This window comes from Aquarana catesbeiana, linkage group LG06 (assembly GCF_042186555.1).
Source record: "Aquarana catesbeiana isolate 2022-GZ linkage group LG06, ASM4218655v1, whole genome shotgun sequence".
In the NCBI taxonomy this organism is placed as follows: Eukaryota; Metazoa; Chordata; class Amphibia; order Anura; family Ranidae; genus Aquarana; species Aquarana catesbeiana.
In genome coordinates this window covers 259,798,058-259,815,005 of record NC_133329.1, presented here as the reverse complement: position 1 = coordinate 259,815,005, position 16,948 = coordinate 259,798,058, and the positions used below count along the sequence as shown (strand labels likewise).

The 16,948-nt window shown below is 42.7% G+C and overlaps 1 protein-coding gene across 2 annotated transcripts in view; it reads right to left on the bottom strand.

Annotated features, from left to right (window-relative positions):
* The window catches only part of LOC141146727 (aldehyde oxidase 1-like), a 238,943-nt gene extending 224,434 nt beyond the window's left edge, over nt 1-14,509 (bottom strand). Inside the window, exon 1 of one of the 2 annotated variants that reach the window (XM_073633237.1) lies at nt 14,286-14,509. The gene's annotated coding sequence lies outside the window, so the exon portion shown is untranslated. The remainder of the gene's footprint in view (nt 1-14,285) is intronic. The other variant, XM_073633236.1, reaches the window with a different exon arrangement.
* Between the last annotated feature and the right edge of the window lie 2,439 nt (nt 14,510-16,948).

Genomic DNA, 16,948 nt, shown 5'->3' with positions numbered 1-16,948 from the left:
TCTGGTTCTTCTGGTTCTTCCTCCGGTGTTCTCGTCCAGCATCTCCTCCGCGGTGTCTTCTTCCCTTCTTCTCCTCGGGCCGCTCTGCATCCATGATGGCATGGAGGGAGGCTCCCGCTCTTCTCTTCATCTTCTTCTCTTCTTAATCTTCTTTTCTTCTTCTCTTCTTCATCTTCTTCTCTTCATCTTCTTCTCTGGGACGCTCCGCATCCATGCTGGCATGGTGGGAGGCTCCCGCTGTGTGACGCATCTCCTCTTCTGATGATTCTTAAATAACGGGGGAGGGGCCACCCGGTGCCCCCACCCCGCTCTGACGCATGGTGACTTGACGGGACTTCCCTGTCACGTCACAGGGAATGCCACAGGGAAGTCCCGTCATGTCCCATGCGTCAGAGGGGGGCGGGGTCACCAGGTGGCCCCGCCCCCCATTATTTAAGAACCATCAGAAGAGGAGACGCGTCACACAGCGGGAGCCTCCCTCCATGCCAGCATGGATGCGGAGCGGCCCGGAGAAGAAGATGAAGGAGATGAAGAAGAGAAGAAGATGAAGAAGAGAAGAAGATGAAGAGAAGAGCGGGAGCCTCCCTCCATGCCATCATGGATGCAGAGCGGCCCGAGGAGAAGAAGGGAAGAAGACGCCGTGGAGTAGATGCCGGACGAGAACACCGGAGGAAGAACCAGAAGAACCAGAAGAACCAGAAGAAGATGAAGATGAAGGAAGATAGAAGAAAGAAGAAGCATTTAAATAAAGGAATTGTCAAAAACTGTCTCTTGTAATTTTTTACATTTTTGACAGTTTTTTAGTTAAATGGTAGGGGTACTTTTGTACCCCCTTACCATTTCACACAGGAGGAAGGGCCGTGATCTGGGTGTCCCCTTATTAAAGGGGGCTTCCAGATTCCGATAAGCCCCCCGCCCGCAGACCCCCACAACCACCGGCCAGGGGTGTGGGGATGAGGCCCTTGTCCTCATCAACATGGGGACAAGGTGTTTTGGGGGGCTACCCCAAAGCACCCTCCCAATTTTGAGGGCATGTGGCCTGGTACGGTTCAGGAGGGGGGGCGCTCTCTCGTCCCCCCCTCTTTTCCTGCGGCCTGCCAGGTTGTGTGCTCAGATAAGGGTCTGGTATGGATTTTTGGGGGGACCCCACGCCTTTTTTTAAAAAATTTTGGCGCGGGGTTCCCCTTAATATCCATACCAGACCTGAAGGGTCTGGTATGGAATTTAGGGGGACCCCCATGTCATTTTTTTTTTTTACATTTTGGCTGGGGTTCCCCTTAAAATCCATACCAGACCTGAAGGGCCTGGTATGGAATTTAGGGGGAACCCCCACGTCATTTCTTTTTTTAAATTTTGGCCGGGGTTCCCCTTAATATCCATACCAGACCTGAAGGACCTGGTATGGAATTTAGGGGGACCCCCACGTCATTTTGGTTCGGGGTTCCCCTGTGGGGAATTCCCATGCCGTTTTTATCAATGAACTTCTATGTGTATTGTCGGACCGGCAATGCAATAGCCGCGAGTAGTTTTAAATGACTTTTTTTCCTTTGAAATGTCATTTTGCTGTCAGACTGTTCTAAACACGGGAAACATGCACCCCTTTACAGGCATACTATAGACTCCCCCCAGCTACGAAATTTAAAGGGATATTACACTTTTATTGTTTGACTTTAAGCATTATTAAAATCACTGCTCCTGAAAAAACTTCCGTTTTTAAAACTTTTTTTTGCATTGATCCATGTCCCCTGGGGCAGGACCCAGGTTCTCAAACACTTTTTATGAAAATAACTTGCATATAAGCCTTTAAAATTAGCACTTTTGATTTCTCCCATAGACATTTAAAGGGTGTTCCGCGGCATTCGAATTTGCCGCGAACACCCCAAATTGTTCGCTGTTCGGCGAACTTGCGAACAGCCGATGTTCGAGTCGAACATGAGTTAGACTCGAACTCGAAGCTCATCCCTACTCAGCAGGCTATATTAATGACACTAGTGCCATGATGACCACAAAGCCTGTAGTGCTGTGGGCTATAAAGGCCTTGTTATTGGCATCTGGGCCTCCTATGATAAACCCAAATTGACAAATGGATTAACACTCAGGGTAGAACTCAGATACAGTATATTGTCTACATATGTGATGATGGGACTTATTGGAGGAGCGTGGGAAAAACTGAGGGAAAAAAGAGAGAAGGGGATGGGACAACACAAAATAAAGTAAACAAGCAGCAAAGTAATGAATGAAGCTGCAAAAGCTTAGAGAAACAGCTTTTGGCAGCCAGGCCTGGCATGTCAAAGTTTATGTGTTCATGAAGAGATTGAATCAACTGAATAAACAAGATATTTTGTATGAATATGAAATCTGAGTGCTTAGGTGTTTGTATGTAATGGTTATAGCATAAGATTAGAGCATAAGATTAGAATTCAATCATACAAGATAAAGAACCGAAAGGGTATACAATAAGGTAGGTTTATAGCATGGTAAAAAGGTTATAAATTGGGCTGTTATAACGTGAAATTCCAGACAAATACTTGATTCTTTTAGTTTTTGGCTAGCTTTTAGTGAGTGGGAAAAATTGGAATCACTGTCAGTTTTTTTTTTGTTATAGTTGTCTGTTGGAGAGGCTGACAATGTTTTCACCATCGCAGAAAGGTAAAGAAATCTAATAGGGAAACACCAGCAATAAAAACTCTTTATTAGAGTAGGGGGAGGGATGAATACCCATCACATTTGCTTTTTACAAGTGTTTTATTAGAGTAGAACTGGGCAAAACTTGTTTATTTTCATTTAGATAGAGTAGCGGGAAGGTTATAACCCCTGTAAGGTTTATTTTTGCCATCTGTTCCCATTAGAGGAGATTTATGTTGACTTCCTGTCCCATATTCAAAACAGGAATCTCTTGGGGACCCCCAGGTCACCAGAACTAGTGTACCTATTTGAAGATTTCCTCTCTATTACTTTTCTGGTGACAACCCAAAATTTGGGATTTTCTTTTACCTTCTCTTTCAATGATAATGGTAAACAGGACAAACAGAGGGGGTGAATCTCCCTAATGGGGGCACAGACAGCAATATAGACTGACAGATGTTCTAATCCCTCTCCACTCTATCCAAAAAAAAAAGTTTTGCCTTTAGGTATACTTTAAAGCGGAGTTCCGCCGTAAAAAATAAAATAAAAGTCAGCAGCTACAAATACTGCAGCTGCTGACTTTTAAAATAAGGACACTTACCTGTCCAGGGCGCCCGCGATGTCCTCACCAGAAGCCGAATGTCTCTCGGCTCCCGGGTGGAGGTGCCGCCATTTTCAATAAGGGAGTTGGGAAGCGAAGCCTTGTGGCTTCACAGCCTGGTCCCCTTCTGCGCATGCACGAGTCACGCTACACTTCCTGACTGGTTCCTGCTGCCTGCTGTCTTCTGGGACCTGTGTGTCTCCCAGAAGACAGTGGGGGGGAAGGAGGAGGGGCCGGACATGGCATAGATCACCGCAGATTCTGCGGCGATCTATTGCCGGAAGTTCCCCTTCCCCCATGAAAGGTGCCAAATGTGACACCGGAGGGGGGAGGAACCGGATAAGTGGAAGTTCCATTTTTTTGGTGAAACTCCGCTTTAAGTTTGTGATACATAACTGTTAATGACAGTCAGGTAACACGGTTCATTATGTAACCATATAAGCAATACAAACATACAACAATCCATTACATGTTTATTTCTTTCTGCGTGCTTGTTGGACATCTCTATTCTTTTCCATTGCCAGTAACAATATTTTTCCTTGGACAGGAAGTAAGGGGAGACTTACCAACATGGCAACAGACAGCAATAAATACTTTTACAGAGGTTCTAACCTTTTATTATTCTTTACAGAACTAAAAAGTTACATTTTAAGAGAAGAGTAACAAGAGTCCTTTCCAGAAGGGAAGAATTCTATCATTTACATTTCTTTCTCTGCACATTAAAATTACTAGTTAAAGAGAAGCTCCAGTCTCCCAAAAAACCCCCCAAAAATTAAAAGTCAGCAGCTACAAATACTGTAGCTGCTGACTTTTAATATAAGGACACTTACCTGTCCAGGGATCCAGCAATGTTGACACCCGAGCGGATTCTTCAATCGGCTTTGGTGCAGGTGTCGACATTGTAAGTAAGAGAAACTGGCTGTGAAGCCTTCCTGCTTCACAGCCAGTTTTCTTTGTGAATGGTCCTGCAGTCTCCTGGGACCTGTGTGTGTCCCAGAAGGCTGCGGGGGCAAGGAGGAGGGGCTGAACATAATAGTAGATCAACACGGTGATCTGAGCCGGAAATGGGAGTGGGTACCTGTCAAAACCAGGTACCCGCTCCCTCCCACCACTAAAAATTGCCAAATGTGGCAGTGGAGGTCGGGGTGCGAACAACTGGAGCCTCCCTTTTGGGTGGAGCTACGCTTTAACTAATTCAATACTTGCAGCATAAGTGGCAGGCAAAAAGTCCCTTTTCAGGTAGTATGAAATGCAACAAACATGACATATGGGATTTGGCTTGTGAACCAAGCTGACTAGTACTAGCTCCTTAGGGCATGAACGCACACCATAATTATAGCTGAGCTGTTAAAATGACAAAAATGTGATTTTTTTTTTCTCTTTTGATAACATAGTGCAGGTGTCCAGCTTGTGTGTGTTACATACAACCATTAGGTCTGGTTCACACTAACTCGTATGACAACCTGAAACCAAAACCACGTACTACACAATATAGTTTGGACACAAGACGGTAGCCATAAAATCTACAAATAAAAAAAACGTTTTCAAGCACCATAACTGTGGAAAGCTTCAGATTGCCTCTCTCCCGTATTAAAGCTAGTATAAATGTATCCCTAATTGTTTTTAATTCCATAGTAAAAAAAGTGGATTCCTGCTGGTACTGGTAGGAGCATATTCCCCCTCAGTCTCATCAGGAACAATGCTGTCCTAAAGGATTTAGGTTTGCATCTACGACCCTCCCACACTGCCCACCCTGGCAAATCATTATTTCTTGACAGGTCCTGCTGTGGAAGCTTCTAAAATAAGAAGTAAACCTTAAAGTGTATCAAAATCCCAAAACAAACATTTTTTTGTACGTTGCAGCCTACATGAGGTACCTGCATTCGTTTTCTTTTTTTTAGACTTGGTTCGCTATATTTTCACTTTGTAATCCTGCAGATAACACACTTCCTGTCACTGGATGGCTACATTTTATTCTCTATTGAATCTATGGAGGAAGCCATGGTTGTGAGTGTCTCCCCCTCCTCATTACCTCTTATTTAGTGGCCACCAGTGTTTAGGATGTATCCCCTTCAGTTCTCCCACATAGAGGAGTTCAGCTCCCATGGTTGAGACAAAGGATCTTCCATTCTATTACTAGAGTAAGATCCACTAATTCGGGGTACTTTGTCGCAGTAAGTGGGCTTAGCACTATATGACCATATAGTGTGACCAAACCCCCGTATTTTTTGAATATGTTCAGGTGTTTTTAACTAGCCCTGCAGGAAATGTCATTCTTGTATGTGTGCGCTGTAAAATATTTTGTACTGTTTGTAGGTCTTATAGCAGCACCATCTTGAATTTAAACGCATTGTATGGTGTGCCCCCCAAATATGTTCTTGTATGTTGTAATAGGCCCTGACCAGGTCTTTTGGGCTGGAGCACCCCTCCTCCTCCTCATTACCTCCTATTTAGTGGCCACCAGTGTTTAGGATGTATCCCCTTCAGTTCTCCCACATAGAGGAGTTCAGCTCCCATGGTTGAGACAAAGGATCTTCCATTCTATTACTAGAGTAAGATCCACTAATTCGGGGTACTTTGTCGCAGTAAGTGGGCTTAGCACTATATGACCATATAGTGTGACCAAACCCCCGTATTTTTTGAATATGTTCAGGTGTTTTTAACTAGCCCTGCAGGAAATGTCATTCTTGTATGTGTGCGCTGTAAAATATTTTGTACTGTTTGTAGGTCTTATATCAGCACCATCTTGAATTTAAACGCATTGTATGGTGTGCCCCCCAAATATGTTCTTGTATGTTGTAATAGGCCCTGACCAGATCTTTTGGGCTGGAGCACCCCTCCTCCTCCTCATTACCTCCTATTTAGTGACCACCAGTGTTTAGGATGTATCCCCTTCAGTTCTCCCACATAGAGGAGTTCAGCTCCCATGGTTGAGACAAAGGATCTTCCATTCTATTACTAGTGTAGGACCCACTAATTCGGGGTACTTTGTCGCAGTAAGTGGGCTTAGCACTATATGACCATATAGTGTGACCAAACCCCCCTATTTTTTTGAATATGTTCAGGTGTTTTTAACTAGCCCTGCAGGAAATGTCATTCTTGTATGTGTGCGCTGTAATATATTTTGTAATGGTTGTGAGTGTGACCCATGGTAGATTTTAAAAATGCCTGCCTTTGTTCACTTCCATTACACAGTATAGGGGCTGATCATGGAATTAGTAGTTTTACAGAAGAAAAATAAGGCTGTTTAGGCTTTCTCTTAAGCTCTCAGGAAATGAAAAGAACACTGCATTTGAAGTTCGATTGAGTATTTTTCTGTACTTGCCGAAACGTTCTTTGAATAATGAATCCCAAGGCAACCATCATATCATGTAAGAACTGGTAAGCTGCGATATATGAAAATGTTTGGGTTTTTCTACACTTTCAGCAAAAGTTTTCTGCAAAAATGTGTAAGTATATATCCATTTCATATACCTAGTCAGTGCAAGCCAGTTGGAGAAGTAGAGAAGGGGGAGAATCTAGATGGCAAAAAAGAGTTTACTGTTTACTGGAAGCTACCTCACATTTTATTTTGGAAAAATATTGGGGATTAAATTGTGTTTGTGTGAAATAATGTTCATGTCTGTGTTTTCTTACTGAAAATAAAGATTTCACAAATAAAAAAATTGACAATAAAGATTATAGAATACAGAGAAAAACAAGATTGACAAATATTGTGCAACATAAAAAATTGCAACTACCATCTTTTTATTCTACAGGGCCTCTGCGTTCAGAAAATATATAATGCTTTGGGGTTTTGAAGTAATTTTATAGCCAAAAATTCAGATTTTAATATGTGTGTGAAAAATGAAAAATTGCTCCTGAAGGAACTTGTTAAAAATGATGTTAAGCCAATATTTCCTATTACATGCCTGCTGTACCATATACTTGTAAAAAGAAAAAAAAAATTCTGTTCTCTTTGACCCCCCCCCGCACAGCCATTTTCTGGGAAGATCAGTGTTCTGCTGTTTCTCCTCCCCCACCTTTCTAAGCTCCTTATGCAGGTAAGAAAAGAAGGTATGTGATTGCTTATTAAAAAAAAAAAAAAAAAAAGGAAAAATAATGTACTTATAATATTTTATGTACACAAATGTTTTGGATTTCATTTCTATTTTAAACTGAATGGGTTGTTTTACAAGATGAGGGTTTACATAAACTTTAAACACAATTTTTATGCAGTCTTAAAAATGTCACATTTGCACATAAAATAGAGAGTGGAAGGTATGACCATTTTTCTGGAAGAATTTAAAATTAACATATTTAATAATGCAACTGCTAACTTTTTTGACATGTGGTTAGCTTCATTTTTATATTATTACATGTACAGTTACTTATTAAAGGAGATGTACAGCCAAAGCTCGTTTGGCTGTACTTCTCCTATGGATCACAGGAGTGCAGTTCGTTCTCCACTTCTGTGACCCATTTGCAGCAGACAGCGGGCTGAAGCCTGCTGTCAGCTAAAGTCACAGAGCGGGTCCAGACTGGGGGAAAGATTGCAACCACATGGTCGCCATTCAGCCAGATGCCTGGACCGAAACGCGGCTCAGCCTCCCAGCAAGCTGCAGAGAGACTGAGCCAGCCGCTCCCACAACCTCCACAGCTCAGCGCTCCAGTGAGCGCAGGGGGGCAGAGTAGAGAGCCGGTGAATGATAGTCACCAGCTCTCTGCTCATGGTGCACTGAGAACCGAGCAAACAAACACCGCTTAAAGCCGGAGGACAGATGTAGCATCAGACCGATGCTGCATCCACTTAGATAATTATGATTCCAAAATAAACCCCTCAACTTCTCTTTTAAATCTACAAAACTGTAATATCAGATTGTGCCAGCAGAGTTTATATGGGATCATAGTTCCTGCCCTCTCTAATCCTTAAAATGTCTTTCCTATTATTTCAAATTGCAACTTTTACTGTGTGAGGGAAAAAGCTATGAAAGTCTACTGAAAGGTGTGGTAGTAGCTGTGAGTTAAATAGTTCTCTCCACCCAAACAAAATAGAACTAAATGAGATAGGCCCATCTTCTTCACATTTTACTGCAGCTTGGGTGTGTTTCCGTTTGGTACGGTATTCCAAGGATATCTTTTTTGCTGTACTGCAGGAATGAGTGATGCATGTAGAGACAGATGCTTTAGCCTCACGCATGCTTAATTATATAAAATAAAATAAATCAAAGCTGAATACAGTGGGGAGGAATGAATGGCACGCAGTATTTATTTTTCTCTTTAAGCCTTGTAATTAGGTTAAAAGAAGAAGAGCTTGAAATTTTATGGGGTTCACATAGGCATTGTGCTCCTGGAACCCATAAAGGATACAATTGCTACAGCATTATATGGCCCAAGGTACAGCCCATATTCGGTTTAAAACCACAAAATGAAAATATATAGGAGCCATCATTGATGATGTGTATATAAAAATGCCAGCTTGTTTATAGAAGGTGCAAGCTGTCTTCATACTCGTTTTACTGGTCGTCCTTAACTCACAAAGTGAAAATTTGCCATAGGCAACATCTACAAAGGTGATTTGTGACTAGGCAATACTTTGAAAATTAATTCTCAAAATGAATTAACTGTCATTTCCTATGAAGGAGAGAATATCTAGATAAAAGCTATTCAATTTTACAGTCTATGTGATATTTTTTACAAAGACTATAAAATTGCACCGTTGTTGTTACCTAGATTTTTGTTCGTAGTTAGGAAATTACAGTTCATAATTTTTTCAGGACCAGTTTGCTGTTTTACTTTTTTGTTAATAAATAGGTTCACCTTTCATAACATGTTACATGTTACACCCATATTTAGGGTATAACATGTTACTAACGGATCGCTCCCGCAACCCCCCGATCCCCCACTCTGCAAAATCTTTTTAAAACGTGGCCATGCGGGGCTCCGTCACTCATTCACAGTGCTCTGGGATTGGAAAACTACTCGTCCCAACAGCCTTTTGCGGCTTAGTTCATTTTCAATGAACTATTGTGGCACTGTGTGCACTGTGGTAGTTCACAGATTCTTCCTGTCAGAAAGTATCGGCTTCATCATACGAGGTACGAGCAAGCCAACAGATCTGCAGGAGACCTGCATTGCATCAGTGATCTGCTGATAGCTGATTCAATGCTTTACAGGCTCCCAAAACAGAAAATAATAAATGCACATTTTTTTACCTGCAAAAAAATGTGCATTTAGACCCCTTTCACACTGGAAGCGTTTTTCAGGCGCTACAGCGCTAAAAATAGCGCCTGAAAAAAGCAGCTCCTTTCACTCCAGTGTGAAAGCCCAAGGGCTTTCACACTGGAGCGGTGCACTGGCAGGGCGTCAAAAAAAGTCCCACCAGCAGCTTCTTTGGAGCGGTGAAGGATCCGTGAACTCACCGCTCCTCCCCATTGAAATCAATGGGGCAGTGCTGCTATACCGTTGGCAAAACGTCGCTGCGGCTGCATTTTGCAGGCGAATCTAACCCTTTTTCAGCCACTAGTGGGGGATTTAAACCGTCCCGCTAGCGGCCAAATAGCGCCACTAAAACAACGGTAAAGCGGCGCTAAAAATAGCTCCGCTTTACTGCTGACGCCCTAGGCGGCACAGTGTGAAAGGGCTCTTAGCATTTTTTATCAAAAGGTGAAATTATCCTTTAAGAACCAGGCTGGCTCTTTATTGCAGAAGAGCCATATAACTTACCTGACTGCTTGCAGTCTTCCTTAGAATGTACACTGGGCTACACAAGCACCATTCACATCAGTCCCTGCCCTCAAGAAGCTTAAATTCTAAGGTGCCTAACTCACATGCATATATTAGGTCCAATTTAGAACGGAGCCCACAAACCTACCTGCATGTCTAAGGAGTGAGGGAGGAAACCAGCACAGGCACCGGGAGAACATGCAAACTCTGTGCAGGTATTTGAACTGATGACCCTAATGCTGCTAGGTGGAAGTGCTAACCACTTAGCCACCATGCTGCTTTCTGCTTTGAAGTGAACCTGTGGCCAGGCTATGGGCAGTCAAGAATTTACATATACTTAACATGCAGTAAATCAGCTTTAAACCAGACTAAATTTACGGGTGCTGCTCAAGAATCCACCGGGTCCTCTTATGCAGCATCCGCTTGGAGTGCAGACAAGGACAGAGCTCGTCCCACCTCTAGACATCTAATGGAAATGGAAAACGTCCTGGAAGTTGCCAGTGGTGTCGGGAGGGGGGGCTGACAGGGGCTGGACCCCCGAGTGTGCCCCCAAAAAGCCCCAGGTCTCAAAATCATTAAATACATTATTAGCCCTGAGCCGTGGCAACAGGAAAAGATCTCCCACCAGCGCGGCCGAGTGACGTACAAAAACTCCCGCCTCCGGACCCGGCTCCTATGACGGATGTCACACTCATCCAATGCCGAGACCGTGGGACGTGTGACGTCCATCATAGACACTGCCGGGTCCAGGAGGAGGCGGGAATGACACTACGGCCATGCTGGGCACTGGGAGATCCCCGCTGAGCTGCTCGCTCTGTGTAAATGGGCGAGCGGCTCTTCTATCCTGATTCCTGGCTCTGGCTGCCTTGTGCCTGCAGGGCTGTCTGGTGAATGCCGGGGCCCGAGATGAGTGTACTCCGACTTAGGTAAGACTGAGCAGCAACAATCTGTGTATGTCAGATAGGTCAGTCATGTATGTCAGGTAGGTCAGTCATGTAGGTCATGTATGTCAGGTAGGCCAGTCATGTATGTCAGGTAGGTCAGTCATCTCAGTCATGTATGTCAGGTAGGTCAGTCATGTGAGTCATGTATGTCAGTCAGGTCAGTCATGTATGTCAGTCAGGTCAGTCATGTATGTCAGGTAGGTCAGTCATGTATGTCAGTCATGTATGTCAGGTAGGTCAGTCATGTATGTCAGTCATGTATGTCAGTCAGGTCTGCCATGTATGTCAGTCATGTATGTCAGGTAGGTCAGTCATGTATGTCAGTCATGTGTATATGTCAGGTAGGTCAGTGTATATGTCAACTAGGTCAGTCATGTATGTCAGTCAGGTGAATCATGTGTGTCAGTCAGGTCAGTCATGTGTCAGGTAGGCCAGTGTATGTCAGATAGGTCAGTGTATGTGTCAGATAGGCTCACTTGCTTAACACTGACCTATCACCCTCCCCGAGCCTGCCCCCCGACCACCCCACCTCACTCCCCCCCCAGTCTACCTCCGGGCTGAAGCCCCTGGTCTTTTTCCCACCTAGCAACACCCCCGGAAGTCGCACATGTCTGTAAAGCCTCATAAGAAGGTGTATAATAGCCCCGGCCTGGGCTCCAACCAGGTTTTTCACTCTGCTCACTGAGCTTAGTCAGGGGACTCCATGGGTGGAGTGAAATGCATTAGGGTGTGGCCTGGTTGGAGCCCTGACAGAGGCTTTCATACACCTTCTTACTGGGTTTTGCAGAGATGTGTGACTTTCAGCACTTTTTCCTTTTCCATTAGCTTTAAAACCAGTGCTCACTTACCATTTCCAAATTTCACAAGCAAAGCAAAAAGATTAGAAAGCTGGGGTGGATTCCAACACAATGCTCAATGAGGTGACAGCTTGGTGAGCTGAGCTTTTAAGAGAAGTTAAATGTGCTTCTGCCTTGTGGATGTAGTTTTCCACAGTGTCTACAACTATAGGGTACTTTTAAGAATATGTAAATACTTGAATATGTATAGCCTGGCAACAGGCTCACTTGAAAACTGAACTCTGGGCAGAAGAAAAAGAATTAGGTTGCACAGAACTTACTGTCTGGTCCTATTAACTATTTTGTCAGGTAATTGATATTCTTCACTCAGTCTGTTTCAAGGACCCCCATAGCCTTAGTTGCACCAAGTCCACTGAATGGAGAACACAGATCTTTTTCTTGTAGTCTTTGAATTAGGATCCATCATAGTAGTCCCCAAAGGCCATACAACTACCATTGTACAAAAAGTGCCAGGAGTTGTAGTATTATGATATTAGTCTACAATATGTTACCATCTATTGACATACCGTATCACCACCATCTTGGTTTGCCCATCAGGTTGCTTATAACAAAGGATTGGATGGATTGCACTTCTTGTGACCCACACTCTCTATCTCTTTGCATGTACATTGGGCCATTTCTGCTTAAGTCACAATGAAGGTGAGTTGTCAGATTATGTTTTATATTCCTATAATTCAACTTTTATTTCATTTTTAAACCAGACACTGACATTTTCAACATTATCTCTTTTTAATATACATTGGAGGCTTCCATATATTATCCATACACAATGGGAGATATTTGAAGACTCTTATTCACCTCAAGGTTCATCAAAACTTCCCATTCACAGGAATAGCAAGATGAGTCCTTAAACATTCATAACTCTAGGTGCTATAGACAACAACCCATCCAGAAACAAGTTCCAGCATCAGCTTTACTCTCTTTACTGAGATTAGCAACAAAATCTCTGTTATGGCGAGGTCTACATACCACACTTTGGTGCACTTGGATATTGGTACACAACACTGACATGCAGACAGAATAGTCACAGCGTGCAAAGGAGTATGATTAGGTTCAGAACTATTCAAGCTGTTATAAGTTCTACTGTGCCATCCACTCACAAAGTCCTGATGTCAGCAATTCCAAAAACTTTGCATTGTTTTACTACAATACTATGTATGCAAGTAATTTACCCATGTGATGTTACCTATAGTACTCTTGTGCATATATCTGGCACAGAATATTGATTTCAAATAAAGCAAACAATAGATTCATTACTTATGTACATAATCAACATGTCTATTTTTATCTGGTCATGCATATCTGATAATCATTGCATAATATTAGTAGCAATATTCACACTTATCTCAGTTCCAATTTGAAGAAATATAACTTTCCAAATTAGATTGTTTTCTGCTGACACATACATAAGTAAAGCAAAACTTGTTTGCGAAATAATGGGGACACATGTTATAAGGGCAAAAATACAATCACTTCTTTTTAGTAGAGATGGGCTATAACGTCTGTCTCCTTTGTATTGCTTACTGTTTTCCCATTGGGGAGAACCCATTCATTATTAGTCCCAGAGACAATAGGCTCCAGACAGGAAAGGAAGGAAAATTTCCCCAGTGGGAACAGCAATAAAAAGAGGACCTATCTGTTCTCTGTCTAAATCTAAAAGAAAAGGTTTTAGATGGGGTTACGCTTTAATAGATGGGCTAGTCTGCAGAGTAGATATAAACAGACATGGGGATAGCCTGAGAGGTTTGCCAAAGGCTGAATACAGAAATGATTACATGATCATGACATGTACGACTGTTTAGCGCAAACAGTCACCACCAAAAAAAAAATCTAAAATATTGCAGACTTCAGCACATTTTAAAATACAAGTTCTTCTATTTTCTGCCACTCAGTCTCCTACAACAGAGGCTGGTGGATTTGTATTTAGAGTTTATTTGTATGCAATCTTGTATAGCAGTAGCAGATTTATTGAATACTATTTATGGAAAACACTGGTAAGTTTGTAAGTTGATAGGTAACCTAAAGTATATTTAAAACGTAAACTTTTTTTCTTGTGTTTTAAATATAGTAGGGAAGGATTAAAACCCCAGTCAGTTTTACTTAATTTATTTTTTCAATCCTTTTTGGGAGATTTGTCTTTACTTCCTGTCTTAAGATACAACAGGAAATGTGAGTAGATCTCTCCAGTAGAAGGGAAATTCCCTCTAGCTTGTCACTGTAACATGTGTCCTCTATCTTTTAGGAGATCTAAACTTTGTATTTTCCTTTACTTTCAATCCCATATCAGCCACCAGAACAAATTGCAAGAACCTTACAACTTTAATGTTTTGTTGTAAATCACGCCAAGCTGATACCTTTATGTGCAGCATAATATGCTAATTATCACTGGTACTTAAGGGGTACATATATTACACAAGCAATTAACAGGCCCAATTCATCTTGCTCTACCAAGCAATGTATATCAGTTACAGCTTCAAAGACAAGCTGAGTATCCAGGTATTGCTAACAAGAAAGTGCCAAGCTCCACGCCCAGGTTCCAGTTTTTCGACTTACTTTCTATTTTGTGTTGAATGAGCTTGCTGTAGAGTCCTCAGAGTGTACAAAGTCCCATTAGATCAGCTTCCATCACGCTCTGCAATGCCTGACACACGTCTGTCTTTCCTTTGGACTTTTTCCGAGCAGAAAGCAATCTCGCTCTTGTGTGAGCTGGCCAGACTTGTTCTTTCCACACCTACAATCACCTACAATGATTCCCCGCCCTAGTCATCATCACCGTGCACAGCCTGCATACATCTAAGCCAAACTGTCATATCCTAGAGGCTGGGCTTGTATTTCTGACCTTGTCACTCAACTCACAAACCAGTTCTGTAATAATGATTCCACTTTATCTCTCTGGGAATAATGTGGGATGCAGAGCTGTAGGATGTGATGTAATGTGTGGTTCACTGGCATGCACCTAGACCTGCCTTTTAACTATTCACCTTTCTTTTTTATTATTGAGCTAAAGAATAAACATTGGAAACTCCGGCTAGTTTCATTCCTGGCATGTAAACTCTTTTCATCAAAGAGTTTGACAATAATGGAGAAGCAATTCTAAAAGTGTAATTTAGAGCTATTACAACTCCAAGAGTTACTGTGCCAATAAAAATATTTTATTCAATTGATGATTCAGTTTAAATAATTTAAGGGCCATTTACACTGTTGCATTTTAACACAAGTATTCCGACTAAAACATGTGAAATGGTTTTCTATAATAAAAATGTTCCCACCTTAGCTTTGCAGTGCTCAACACTTTAAAAAAAAATATGACATATTCATTTATTCAGAATTTTTGTGCATTGAGAGGTCAATAGAAGTCAAAAGCAACCCATCAAAACACCTGTTACGTGAATTTTTATGTGCTGGCAGCAGATATTACAAAGCCTCAGTTAATACTGTAGCTGTTAACTCCACTCTCTCCATTTACTAATGTAAAAAACAAATGGAATCTTCCATAGTTCCCAGCTGTCCATCAGTTTGGAGGGATTGTCCCTCTTTTGAGACCAATACCTTCAGTCTCTTATGCAGCTTAACCACTTCAATACAGGGCATTTATACACCTTCCTGCCCAGACCAATTTTCAGCTTTCAGCGCTGTCGCAGTTTGAATGACAATTGCGCGGTCATACAACACTGTACCCAAACTAAATTTTTATCATTTTGTTCCCACAAATAGAGCTTTCTTTTGGTGGTATTTGATCACCTCTGCGGTTTTTATTTTTTGCTAAACAAATAAAAAAAGACTGAAAATTTAGAAAAAAATAAAAGTTTTGTTTTTGTTTCTGTTAAATTTTTTTGTAAATAAGTAAGTTTTCTCTTTCACTGATGGGCACTGATAAGGCAGCACTGACAGGCACTGATAAGGTGGCACCAATGAGGTGGCACCAATGAACGGGCACTGATGGGCATTGACGAAGGGCACTGATATGCGGCACTGATGGGCACTGGTAGGCGGCACTGATGGGTGGCACTGATATGCAGCACTGATGGGCATTGATAGGCAGGACTGATGGGCACTCATGGGTGGCACTGGGTGGCACTGGTGGGCACTGATAGGTGACACTGATGGGCACTGAAAGGCTGCAAAGATGGGTTCTTATGGGTGGCACTGATAGGCGGCACTGATAGGCGGCACTGCTGGGCACTGATGGGCACTGATAGGCAGCACTGCTGGGCACTGATACGTGGCACTGATGGGCACTGATACGTGGCACTGATAGGCATCCTTGGTGGCACTGGCAGTGGTAGGCATTGTGAGTGGGCACTGATTGGCAGCGGTCTGGGCATTGATTGGCAGCTGCCTGGGCACAGATTTGTATTTCCCTTGGGGTCTAGGGGGCATACCTGGTGGTCCAGTGTGGATGGCCACCCTGGTGGTCCTGGGCGGCTTCCCTGGTGGTCCTGGTGGTCCTGGGCGGGATCCGATCACTGGCTCTTCCTATTTACATCGTGATCAGCCATGATTGGACACGGCTGATCACGTGGTAAAGAGTCTCCGTCAGAGACCCTTTACCTAGATTGGAGTTGCGGTGTGTCAAACTGACACACCGCAACAATGATCGCCACGATGCGCACCCCCGGGGGCACGCAGTGGCTTAATATCCTGAGGACATCATATGACGCCTAGTCAGGGTATTGAAACCACTTTGCAGCCATCATTTTGCTATATGGCGGGCGGCAAGTGGTTAAAGAGGAACTGCAGTCTTGTCACATAATCTGTAATAAAAACATCTTTGTCATTCTGAAGCTTCACCCCAACCACTTTGCATATTATTTTATATATACTGTTATTCAGTACTTGCCAAATATGCTGCAGCAATCTCCCTTCACTGAGTCTGGCTGCATCCATTTTAACTGTGGGCAGCTGAAGTTGCTGCCTGTTCACCTGGATTTACGCAGACACACAGAGGCACACCTCCAGCTTTGTAGCTCTCATTGGCCCTCTTATGACTCATCCCTCCTCCCTTCCTGGCAAACCCTCATGAGAGTGAGAGAGAGAGCTGTGCATGATGTCATAAGCCTAGGCTTTTTACCAGACAAGAAACAGGAAGTGTGCTGTATAAGGTATTTAAGGTATAAGGTATTTACTGGCAGAAAAAAAATGTTTTACTATACAAAGTTAAAACAACAAGGGCAGAAGATTTAATAGATGGAAAGATGAAAAAATGACTGAAGGTC